This window comes from Plectrocnemia conspersa, unplaced genomic scaffold (genome assembly GCF_051122295.1).
Source record: "Plectrocnemia conspersa isolate PC_06_02 unplaced genomic scaffold, ASM5112229v1 ptg000013l, whole genome shotgun sequence".
NCBI classification, from domain to species: Eukaryota; Metazoa; Arthropoda; class Insecta; order Trichoptera; family Polycentropodidae; genus Plectrocnemia; species Plectrocnemia conspersa.
Window position 1 is genome coordinate 31,549,225 of NW_028277177.1, and position 12,729 is coordinate 31,561,953.

Consider the following 12,729-nt stretch of genomic DNA (forward strand, 5'->3'; position numbering starts at 1 on the left):
GATTTATTTTAAATAATTTTGTGTTGATATTGGTTTAACCCAGATATGCCCACTGTCCCATGGGTAGGTCACTAAACTCGTGCCACTGTTTTTTATTTATAAATGAAATTTTAAGAGAACAACATTTTTTGGCATATCTGGGTTAATTGATATCAAGGCTTCAAATATACACTAAGTTATTCGTTCTCTTACCCGAGGATTAAAATATTTTAATATTTTTTCCATTAATCCGTACGTTGTTGGCTTTTTACACTATTCTCTGTAAGGCTTAAAAAAGTTATTATTCTTATCGTTGCGCCAATGATAATTTTTTTATTTATTCGATGGATTCTAATGATTTAATAGAGTCGTCGAGCCATTAAATAATCTGCGAATAATTTCTTTCCCCATTTTATATCTTTTTGCTTTTGAAGAATAGCTAAAGACTTCATTATTTTTTTGACTAGTGAAAGATTTTGAATTTTGCAAATATTTAATTAATGACATCAATGTCTGGTTTCTTCGATTATATAATATATTTTTAATTGTCCGTTGAAATTTCCAACTTAGCTCAGATGTATGTATGTTAAATAAACATATATTTTCTTTTAAAATAAAAAAATTAAATATTCTGAGCGAAATTGTTTTGAGCCACACAGTTCACGCTCACAATAACATACCGGAATCCTTATCCCGAGCGTACTCTACATAATATCTATAATATATTATAATTAATCTTAAAGTTACAATTTTAAGATTATTTATTTTGCTTAGAGCATGTTATTTGAACCTAAATCGTTATTCTGCAGCTTAAATATTTAAAGAATTATTTATATTAAGTGAGTGTACTTTCTCTTAAAATGTCACTGTAGAAAATGGTAGTTTTCGTACGATTTTAGTTTCGATTCGAAGGTCCGTTCAATCGGTTAATTGGGAGAGTCGGGCGAGATTATTAGGCATGTTGATTCCGCAGACATGTTCCGGCCATGTTTGAAGACATAATCGATCCGAGCCGACCCAAGAATGTATTGTGTGGGGCCGATAGAGATATCTCCGCATGAAAATACTCCATGCTCGTTTATTAGCCGCAGGGCTGACACTTAACATAACACGCAAACGCTCGCTTCCTGACAATGTCGCCGGCTAAATAGCATAGAGGACTAGTCCGCGTCATCTGCACAGAAAAACGCTAATAGACAATTCGTGCGATATGACGAAAATTGCAAAGGAAAAATTAAAAAAAATATATTTAGCAATTTGTGCTAACCCTAACGGTCGGCCGACGCATGATAAACGATGCCAATGAAATATTTAAAGATTTTATATTTTATGTACATTTATATTTACAAGGGCCGAACACGTCGGACAAAAAGGCGTATCTGCCAAAGCGATCGCTTATGACTGTTATGTAAATTAATATCGCCATTAGGCCGATGGAAATATATAAACATTCCGATCGGACGTATTGACACAATCGCGCACTCTCTAATTGTTGATTTTTTTCTACTGTAATTTGCGATACAAAATTAAAACTATTTCCATATTGTTTTATTCAGTTTGTTTGTAATATTATATGAAACAATATTTGTAAGAATATTGTGGATAGTAAAATAAAAAGTCAATGAAATTTTAAAACAGAATATCGATTCAACACAAAACCGTGCTTTTAATGATCATTAATGCTTTTAAGAGAAGAGAGGAATCATATAAAAAGTTTTTAATGAAAAAAGGAAAACACGTCGAAAGTGATGAACCTCGACGATAAAACATTGCTGACGGTTTTGCGCAATATTTTCGTTCTGTTTTCGAGGAATATTTTTCGCCTTCTGCTCAGTCGCTTCCTTCTTCATGTTCTTGGTCTTCAATACTGACCATCAAAGAAACTGAGCACTCAGATCTAAAATACGGATTTAATAAATTAAAGACAGGGCGTTCTTCTGGATCTGATTTAATTTCCGATTTTATTTTGAAGGGTTGCGAAGTCAGTCTCGCTGCTCCTCTAAAATGTATTTATGATCTAATTCTCAAGACATCATCATTTCCTGATCTATGGAAATGCACAAAAGTCACCCTTATTCATAAAAAGGGTGACAAATTATATATAAATAATTATAGACCAGTCGCAGTGTTGTCAGCTCCTGCTAAATAATTAAAAATAATTATTCATAAATATCTCTATAATCATTTTCGGCAAGTTGTTAGACCAACAGCACGGGTTTCGTCCTGCCCGTTTCACTGTCGTTCACCAAAACGGTGACAGCTTCTCTCGATGCGGGAATTCAAGTAGACGTCGTGTATACAGATTTTTAGAAAGCCTTTGACAAAGTTTGTCATAGGTTATTATTAAAAAAATTGTCGAACTTCGGTTGCTCGGATAATTTAACTCGGTTATTCTCGAATTATTTAAGCAATCGTAGACAGTTTGTAACCTATGGTGGCCGATTCTCGAAAGAATATTTTACCCCTCGGGGGTTCCTCAATGATCCAATCTGTGCCCTCTGCTTTTTGTGTTATTTATTAATGACATAAATACAGCAATTACAAATTCAAGTTTTCTTCTGTACGCAGATGATTTAAAATTATATAAATGCATTCGATCTGCTGTGGACTCATTCTCTCTACAAAGTGATTTAGACTCTCTGTGGAGATGAGCTTCCGTTAACCGTCTGCCCTTTAGTGTCGGAAAGTGCCATACCTTGTCATTTTCTCGATCCCATTCATCATCAGCTTATTTTTACCATCTCGGTGGTAACATTTTGACTAGAGAAACTTCCACTAAAGATCTCGGAATCACTTTCGAGAGCAAATGGAGGTTCTCTCTACACATATACGGCGTCTGTGATAAATCTTCCAAGATGCTCGGCTTTGTTATGAGGAATGCCTTTCACTTTGACGATCCGTCAGTTATTCGCATCCTCTATGACACCTTAGTTCGTAGCATTCTTGAATCGGAATCTATAATTTGGAATCCCCGAATAGCCACATATTCCCTTTTAGTGGAAAAAATTCAAAAAAGGTATTTAAGATACCTTTACAAAAGGATATTTGATTATTATCCAACGCCTTTCTTTTAGGAGCGTTGGGATACGATTCGCTGAGCTCTCGCAGAAAGTTTTATGTCGCTAAGCATTTTTTCAAATTACTAAAAGGTGCTGTCGGCAATCCAGCTATTCTCAAGGAATTCAAGTTTTGGGTTCCGGAACATTTTCCAGAATCACGATCGCGTCCTCTTTTGATGGCCGTTAGGGCTAGGTCGTCCGCACTTGCCGACTCGCCTATAGCTGTGGCCATCCGGCTCCTTAATACGCTGGCATTACATATTGACCTGCTTAATGTTAGCTACGAGGAGCTGATCCAGTTTGTATCATTTGATTTTGATATTTTATAATGTTTTGTTATGTTTATTATTTTTAAGTATTGTTCTATTTATGTTTTTTTTTGTTTTATAAATTTAAAATTTGTTTTCGACCATCTTGGCGCATTGGGGTAACCTGTTAGGTCACGATGGTTTTAATTTAATTTAAAAAAATAAAATACCAACAATGTATCAATATGGCAGTCAAAGCATTGATTATAAAAAAAATAAACGACAACATAATAAATATAAAGATTGTTGAAAATATACATAAAGATTTTCATATGATAGCAGAAAAATGAATACCTACATACTACATTAAAAGAGATTGCAAATTCCATACTTTCAATACAGTTTAATAAATTAGTATAATACAGTAATGTAAAATTTGGAGAATTTAAATCATTATTTTGAGAAGAACTTCACAACTTAATTTTTAAATTAAAAAGAGGAGCTGGGGCTTTTGATTTGGATGTAAATACAATTTGAGTAAAATGGGAAATCCTGGAAAATAAATTATACTATTTTGTAAATAAAGAACTGATAATTTAAAGGTCGCTACTATTATACCTATAAATAAAATAAAAATAATAAAAAGGTCGAAGAAATGAGATCAATTAATATGTTGACTTGTATGAAAAAAGTAGTAGTCAAACAATTAAAGGATTATATTATTTCATAAAATATTCTATGCTAACAACAATTGGGATTCAGAAAAAAATATTTCAAGACTGCATTACAAGTAGTGACAAACGACTAACAAAATCATTGGAGCAGTTTTCTTTGATTTTAAGAGAGCTTTTAATGTTAAAGAAATTAGAGATGTATAAGTGAAATAGTTTTAGGATGGTTTGAAAATTATTTGAAAAAGAGAAAATAAATTATGCTTATTCCAAAGAGAATATAATACCTTACGGTGTACCACAGGGGTTCAGATTAGAACCATTGTTGTTTATAATATATATTAATGATATAAATAAAAATATAGAATTTTTAACTTAGGAGATTGTTTATGTTAGAAGTAAGTCTTCGATATTGTTTGTTAATTGCCCCTTTTCAGCTGAAGCTGAATAAATAAACGCCGGTTTCATTATAAAGATATCGGGTACGAGTCGGGGTGAGACGGAATTAATTGAGCGCAGTTGCAGCGGGACGACTCAATCCGAGTCTTGTGGATCGAAGTATAATAAATAAAGTGCGGAGGTATGCGCTCGGTCTCGATCATTACCCGTACCACCCGTACGTCGGAATTCGAACCGAACCTACACTAATCAACCGATATCGATCGCATCTCACAATCGATTCGTACCGCGTGGGAGGATATAGACCCGTCAGACGGTGCCATTTTTGTCAAATTTTTCTAATAGCAAAATCAGCTGAAAAGATAAAATTATAATTAGATTTATTATTAGGAAAAATATTTTTTTAAGTAGTCTTAGACTTCTAAACCAAAGCAGTTTTGTTGTATAATGCACTAATATATATTTAGATATCTCAAAAAAAAATAAAAAGTTTACATTAAAAATATTATTAATTTAAACTGGAAGAAGTGCTACCAAGGCATAAAAATAAAAATAAACACTATTTAGATGTTATTAAAATTATACTATACATATAGGTCGCCGATGCAAATATTGCTCGGGACAAACGCCCGGTTGAGCAATGACAAAAAGCATAAGGTAAAAAAACGTTGTTAAAAGTATATATTACTACGCATGGAAAAGTTAAAATCATGTAATTTTACTAGCACCTGCCAAAAAAATTATATTTGCAATGGTAAAAATATTTATTTACCAGTGAAAATATATTTCAATATCACTGAAATGATATATTTAAAAAAATATTTATCGTTTTTTTTAGATTTTCGAGAACCCGATAATTTTCGATTAAGAAGCAGAGATGCCATATAAGCTTATTTTGGGGAGGGGGGGGAAAGTTTCCCAGTCGTTACGCTTTTTATTAATATTTTAGTTTCATTAATATTTATAGTACTTTATTTATTGACAATAATTTTATTGGAAAAAATTAAGGAGGGGCAAATGTCTTCACCAGCCCCCCCCCCCTCCATCTTCATATGACGTACCTGCATTTGTTTATATTTATGAAATATATATAAATTTTCAGTCAACTGTTAATGGCAATGTTGAGTCTAAATTTGAATAAAGTAGTCCTCTATTTTTTATATAAAAACATTTATTATAAGATTAAGAATACACGAAAATGCATGTATTAAAATTAAGTTAAAATTGCTGTTTTATAACTATTTTCTAGTTCATAAAAATAAATTAAAGATATAAACTTGTCAAATAGTAATAAAATAAAGATAAATTTAAATAAAATACGTAAACCTTATGTAAAGTAAAATTAACTATGAAAATAAATAAATTAATTATTAAAATTAATAAACGTAATAATGATTAAATATTATTTATTTATTATGCTTAATAAAAATTCCAAAATCCAGATATAAATGATTCATTTCATTCTCAATGCTCGCAGCATTTTAAAAATACGTTAAAAACACATTTTACATCAGGTAGAAATTGGCGCTATATTATTAATAAAACGTTTATTTTTCATCTGGGATGGTTTTCCATTTTCAGTAGAGTTTCAGCTTATTTCCACTCTTGGAAATTTAATATTTGCAGTCTTATCAGATATATAATATATTTTTTTATCTTTACAAAAAATCTGCCAGCTTATGACTGATGAAAAGACTAGTAAAGATTGTCATTGTGTAGATATCAACAACGAATGGAGTTAAAATTATAATTTTATTTCTTCCGTAGGCGAATTAAAGCAATTCATTTGAAACGTTTGACGACAACTGTATTAAATTTTTCTTTATTAATAAAACTTTTTTAACAGCAAGGGTGACTCAACATCAGCTTTCTGTACATAAAATGGCAGTTTGTAGGTTAAGATATTTAACAAATTTTCAATGTATCAAAAAATATATTCAAAATCTGTTCAATCAATTAGCTCTTTAATAAAATTTAATTAATAAAACGCCTCACCATTAATTAATAAGCCATTAAAAGATTTCGCGTTGCGCTGTCAATTAAACATTGGTATTTTCTTACACATAAATGTCAGTTTATGAGTAACATGTTTTATTGTCTCATTGCATTGCATAATTGCATCTCGACTGTTTCAGGTATATTTCATACGAAATATAAATATTTCAGAGAGACGTATAGCGCGAGGTTTTAATGTTTCTTTTTGCTTTAATGAAATTTAACTCTATTTGCAGTCCAGTGATACAAAAATATTTACTTATGTAAATAATTTTGTAAGTGACTTTGTGGATAACTAATATCTGGTTATTAATCCTTTGAGTAGTGAGTTAATTTATACACATTTGTTAATTTGTTAGTACCTATAATTTTACCTATTTTTTCATAATTAATAATGTTGGTTTTTATTTATTATTATTTTATATTAGTATGTATTAGTATGTTTTATTGATTTATTTTAATACTTTTCTATTATTAAATTTTGTTAATTTATATTTCATATGTATTATATATTATTTGGCTTTTGTGGATTTTTTTATATCAATACAGAGGTTTTTAATATTTTTTTATAAAAAAAAACTCTTAAATTTATTGTTTTCATTTTCTATAGAAATCATTTACATTCAAATTAAAATAAATATTGTATGATTATAATGATTTTTATTTATTATTTATTCAGATATATATATATATTTGTGGTACCTTAAAACAGTAAAAGATTTTCCACCGTACATGTACGGCGATACTCCTCATAGGGTTAAGATTCAGAATACGAAGTTCCGCTACTGAGTTTTTAAATTATATTGTTATAAATCTTTTACGTATTTATCGGAAGAAAGAGATAGTAATATTCTGTGGTTAATATTTTTTATTAATAAATATGAACTTTCAGCTCAAAACAACATAATCCACCCACGCGTGAATATGACAAATAAAGGCATATCATAAGAGTGTCGAATCGGACGCGCATTATAGCGCTGATGAATCGAAAATTAAACGCGGATAAGTAAACACGTGATGGTGTGTAACAAAGACCATTCCTCGAGTGTCCGAATGGCATGATTTACAACAGGCATTTTTCGGTTTTTTTGATCCGGTCCTCTGGAATGCTAAGTTGAATAAACTTGCGCGCGCTCGACGCTGAATAGACCCAACGAAATATTAGGTATACATTCGGCCACCATTAATCACGCGTCCGCTTTTTATTGTTGTTTTTATGACTCACCTGTCACTATTATTTAATTATCGAATCATAATCCTTTATTGTGCACCGAGAGCGACGCCGCGGGCGGCTCGCGCCGGGGTCGTTTTTATTCTCTCGCGAGACGATTCGGAAATATTTCACTTTTAAAAGCTCGCTGCGCCGCCACTGAGTCGCTGAAAGGAGACGAGATGACTGACGAAGCCTCCCGGGAGAATCGACCTAATCAAACAAACGATTTTAATTTGAGATCTGCGGAGCAAAGGGGCCGCCGATAACAGAGAAATTTGTCTGACAGGATGACTTGCCGAAGTGCGACTCCCATCGTGATCTTTTGTGCTCGAGATCGAGAATCAATACCTCATTCATTCGCTTCGATTTCCTCCTTTTGCTTTTATTTTCATATGGTCGTTTCTTAAAAAAATATTATTAACCATAATAAAAATAATATTTACAATTTAAAATTAATCTATAGTTAGGACAAGTCGAGAATTTAAAATATACTAGAGACATCTATGGAAGGAAATACAAATTTAAAGCAGTTCTTTAAAATATTTAATTAAATAAGGTTGTAGTCTTTGCTAAATATATTAAAATAGTTTTGACTTTTATCAACAGATCTATCTCGATGTTTTATTATGTTATTAATGTGAATTATAAATATTTATTCATTAATGTTGATCTATATTTAACAAATTAAAATAGAATTAATGTTAATTCAATGGTTTTTACCTGATTTTATATTAATTTTCTGTTTATTTACAAATTGTTTCTTTGTCGTAAAACTAAACAATATTTTTTAAATATCGCGAAATATGAAAACCGCAATTTAGTGTTTTGTGAATTTTTTTATAAAATAATCTGGTAACTAATGAATATTTACGTCGAGAGATGTCATGTGATTGAGAAGAAATACAGTTTTTACGTGCCCGGAATTCTCTCCGAATCTATATTTTTCCTCTAATTACATTTTTTTTTATTACTTTTGCTCTAAATGTCATAATGGAATGTAAAAATGAAAATATAAAAATATATAAAAGTGACCTGTCCATCTAAAAAATGTTATAGTGTGAATAAAATAATTAGCGTTGAACAGGCTAAGTGCAAGCAAGCTGCAGTGAGCGTTGGTTAGAACAATGAACACTCCATGAATAACTCTCTTTCTGCAGCAAATCTATTTAAAAGGAGGATCATTAAAATTGACAGCAAGATTTACCTTACACAAATGGTTTAAAATACCTATTAAATATATAAATGTTGTGCAATATTTTACCTAATAAATGATTGTAATAAAAATTTTTGAGTTAAATAATTTATATATTTAATAGGTATTTCAAACCATTTATCTAAGGTAAATGTTGTTGCCAATTTATATAATCTTCCTTTAAAATATATTCCTTGCAGAGAGTTATTCATGGGGTGTTCACTGCTCTGACTAACGCTCACTCGCACTCAATAAAAAACTGTTACGTTTACATAATAACATTTCGCATTATAGTCAACGACACCAAGCGGTCAGCCATCCAAGTAACGACCAGGCGCAATACTGCTTAACTTCGGTCAATGGCTACATCAACGCTAATGCACAGCTTATTAATTTCATTGCACATGTTATTCGTTTTAGGTCACACTACAAATAAAATGTTGTTCGATCTAATATTTTTTATTGAACATAGATATATTTATTTAATGCTCACTTTTTATTAAAACATATAAACGTGTTGAAAAACGACAACATTAATCTATTTATACGTATATTTTATGTTCACTGAAATAATTTTGCAAAATTATATATTATTTTTTCTATTTTAGTTGTTTTTTCTAAATTAATTAATAAAACAATGTTTAAAATGATTTTTTATTCAAATTTATTTATTTAATTTTAATGTATGTAATTAAAAATATTTAATATGGCAACACCATTGTATGCTAGGTAAACATTTTGAATACTTTGGCAAGCACCGATCGGTGAGAGCATACAATAACTTGGTATCTAGTTCATAAATTATTTTGTGTGTGTATTGTAAGTGAATTGGCAGTGCATACATTGCCTAGATAATGTGCGCATTATCGAAATATACTACAACATATATAACACTATTGATCGCTAGAATAAATTGATTGTGAAAAAATAGAATTACGCAAAAATATAGTAGCCAATATTTTTTTAAGTGTAATATATTATATGTAGATTTTAAAGCATTGGATCACTTTTCGCAGTAGTTGCAAAAGGTTCATTAGTGACTACAACCCTTATTCAGTCTGAAAGCAAAATAATCGAACACTACATTCTTTTTTCCGATTAATTCTAATGCAGCAACACGAAAACACATCCTAAAGAGGAAGATACATCGTCCATTGTCGTTTATAAATACGTGTAAATATATAATTAAATAGCATGGCTCTAAAAGTATATATAAAATCAATTCTACTGATATATAACTAAAATTATTTTTCAAAAGATTACGATTTTTTGTGACATTTTTTTTATATAAAACAAAATAAGCGATTCAGAAATGAAACATGTATTTTTTCAGCTTTTCAGCAAATCTCTTAATTTCATTAAATTAAATAAAATAAATTTTTATTATTTTAAATATATGTTAAATATCTATATTTGTATATTAAAATATTAAATGTTAATTTTCTCACGCTTCAAAATTACTTAACATTTTTTTAAGAACCAATATATTGAATTCTTTCACAGGGAAGATCTAATAATTTAAGCCAAATAAATAGACGATTCGTAACGGAGCAACCACCGCGTTCAAGTGGATGAAATTATTTGACGCATAGCGTAAATAAACCCTATAATATTCGAAAGTTACCCAACCCGAGAGCAATTTGTGTCACAATAATTGTTATTAGCTACAAACGAAATGTAACAGGCTGAAGTGAAATTCTCACAGCGCTTTCGTCAATTTATCGTTTTTTTTATATAGAAATTTATGATTTGCAGACGGAAATGTAGACACAAATGCTATAAATTACGTGTCAATGTTGGCAAACTTTATGCACGATTTGGTGGCACACTCCCTCATGGACGCCCTTGGCAAAACATTTTTTTTCTGTCGTCTGGATGACCGCTGCAGTTTCTCAAACATGCCAATTTGGATTTTCACGTTTATATTTATTAATCAAGCGATAAATATAAGTGTTAAATAAATTGATTAAGAGATTATTCAAAACATGAATTATGGTATTTCTTAAGTTTTTTTTGTGTTCAGTAAAGGGCCCCATATAAAATCCATTTATCTGCATATGATATTTTATTTTGTTATTTGAGTATACAAGTACTGAATTATAAAACTTAATTGATGGTTGCTATTGTTAAATATTTAAGTGTGATGATGGATGTAAAATAATAAGAAGTAAATATATACATTAGGTTAAATATCGAACTTTGCAATAAAACATAAAAAAAGGAACTTTAAGTAGACACTGATACATTTTAAGCTAAAATTTTCAATAAAAGTATAACGGTATTATTAGATATATTTGTAATATTAAATAAAGTAGAACCATAATAGATGACTAATACCTAATAATAATATTTCCAATCGAACATTATTGATTTTCCTAATCTCACAGATGAATAAAGTGATAAATAATTAAATTAAAATCGAGCTAATGATATGTCTGCTTTATCAATCGAAGCACCCTTCCTTTCAACAATTGAAATGAAACAGCAGGTACATAAAGGTGAGAATATAAATATTATGATATTAAATGGTAATCTCAGGTGACATAGACAGCTTCGACATGTAATATACAAAGATGGGTTATAGATGTCTAAGACAAAAAGGGCTTCTTTGTTAAAATAGGACACCACCATGAGTATACCTTATTGACAATTATGGCAAAGTACCCGGCATGTATCAGCAAGATTAAAATAATTTGTCGTGATTCAGGATTGCTCTCGTAATCTGCTTTAAAAAACTACCTCTTTGTAATTGGCCGTCCCACCGAAAGGAGCAGAAAACAAAATCTGGATAAAAATATGTTAACGTGGGTAACCAACAATCGCCTCATAAGATATTTCGTTCGACACTTCTTTTAAAATCCACACTTAAACATTCGCTTCGGAGTTTAAAGCATCATAATTTTAAGAGCTCTTTAATTTATTCTTTTAAAAAGAAAACCGATCCAACTTCAGACTATCAAAGATTGTAAAAGTCGCGATCAATTGACGCGGCGGTAAACTGCTATGTATTAATTGCTGATAGTAAATTGCTGGTGGTGAATTATGGGCGATAATTTTTTATAGACTTCTAGAGACCATATAGTTAAATTATATACAAGTATCATTCTAATAATGAAATATTAACAATACCAATCATTTTCACTGCTCTTTATGTATTGATATGTCTTTATTTTCGCTTGCTAAATTTTTATAACGATATATTTATATTGTTCTACCTATCTCTATACTGATTAGCATAAACCAAATTTCATATCTTTCTCTTATTCTGCATACTTTTAATTATTTTAACATTCAAATAAACTTATTATTTATGCAAACTGAAGTATGCAAATAATTTATGCAAATTTTCGAGTACTTCAACAGAAAAAAAATAGTCAGCTTCCTCGCTAAAGATTTTGATTCTGAGAATATTTCTTAAAGCATTATTTTTTAGGGACCATGTTTGATGCTATCAAAAACATATTTAATATTACTACAATAGAGTTTATATGTTTGTAATAGAAGCTCGGAGTAAAGATAATGTTATCGATCACGTGCATTAAAAGCTTCCGTGGCAAAACTGCGTGATGATTTAGTGCGGTTGCAGGACCGGAGTTTATCTGGCAAAGGGCATCTGTTTTGTATCTCTCCTATGACCCGTCCGTTAGACGGCGCCAGTGGACGTCACGACTGTTCCCACAAATTTATTTTATTTTATTGCCATCAATTCGCATGCACCCCCAAACCCTCAAGAACTAATGAAATAAAATATTTTATAATTCAAAATACGCAAAATATTAAATTTTTTTAATGAATTTAACATATTTGGTAGGTTAAAAAATATTATTAAAAAATAGCTACAAATAAATAAAAAGAGTTCATGGATATGAAAAATTCACTCACACTTAAAAAGCCCTTAAATTGAAAATTATTTAAATTTAGTTTATCGCGATGCCTTTACTGATTTTTATATTTTATTATAATAAAACTATGT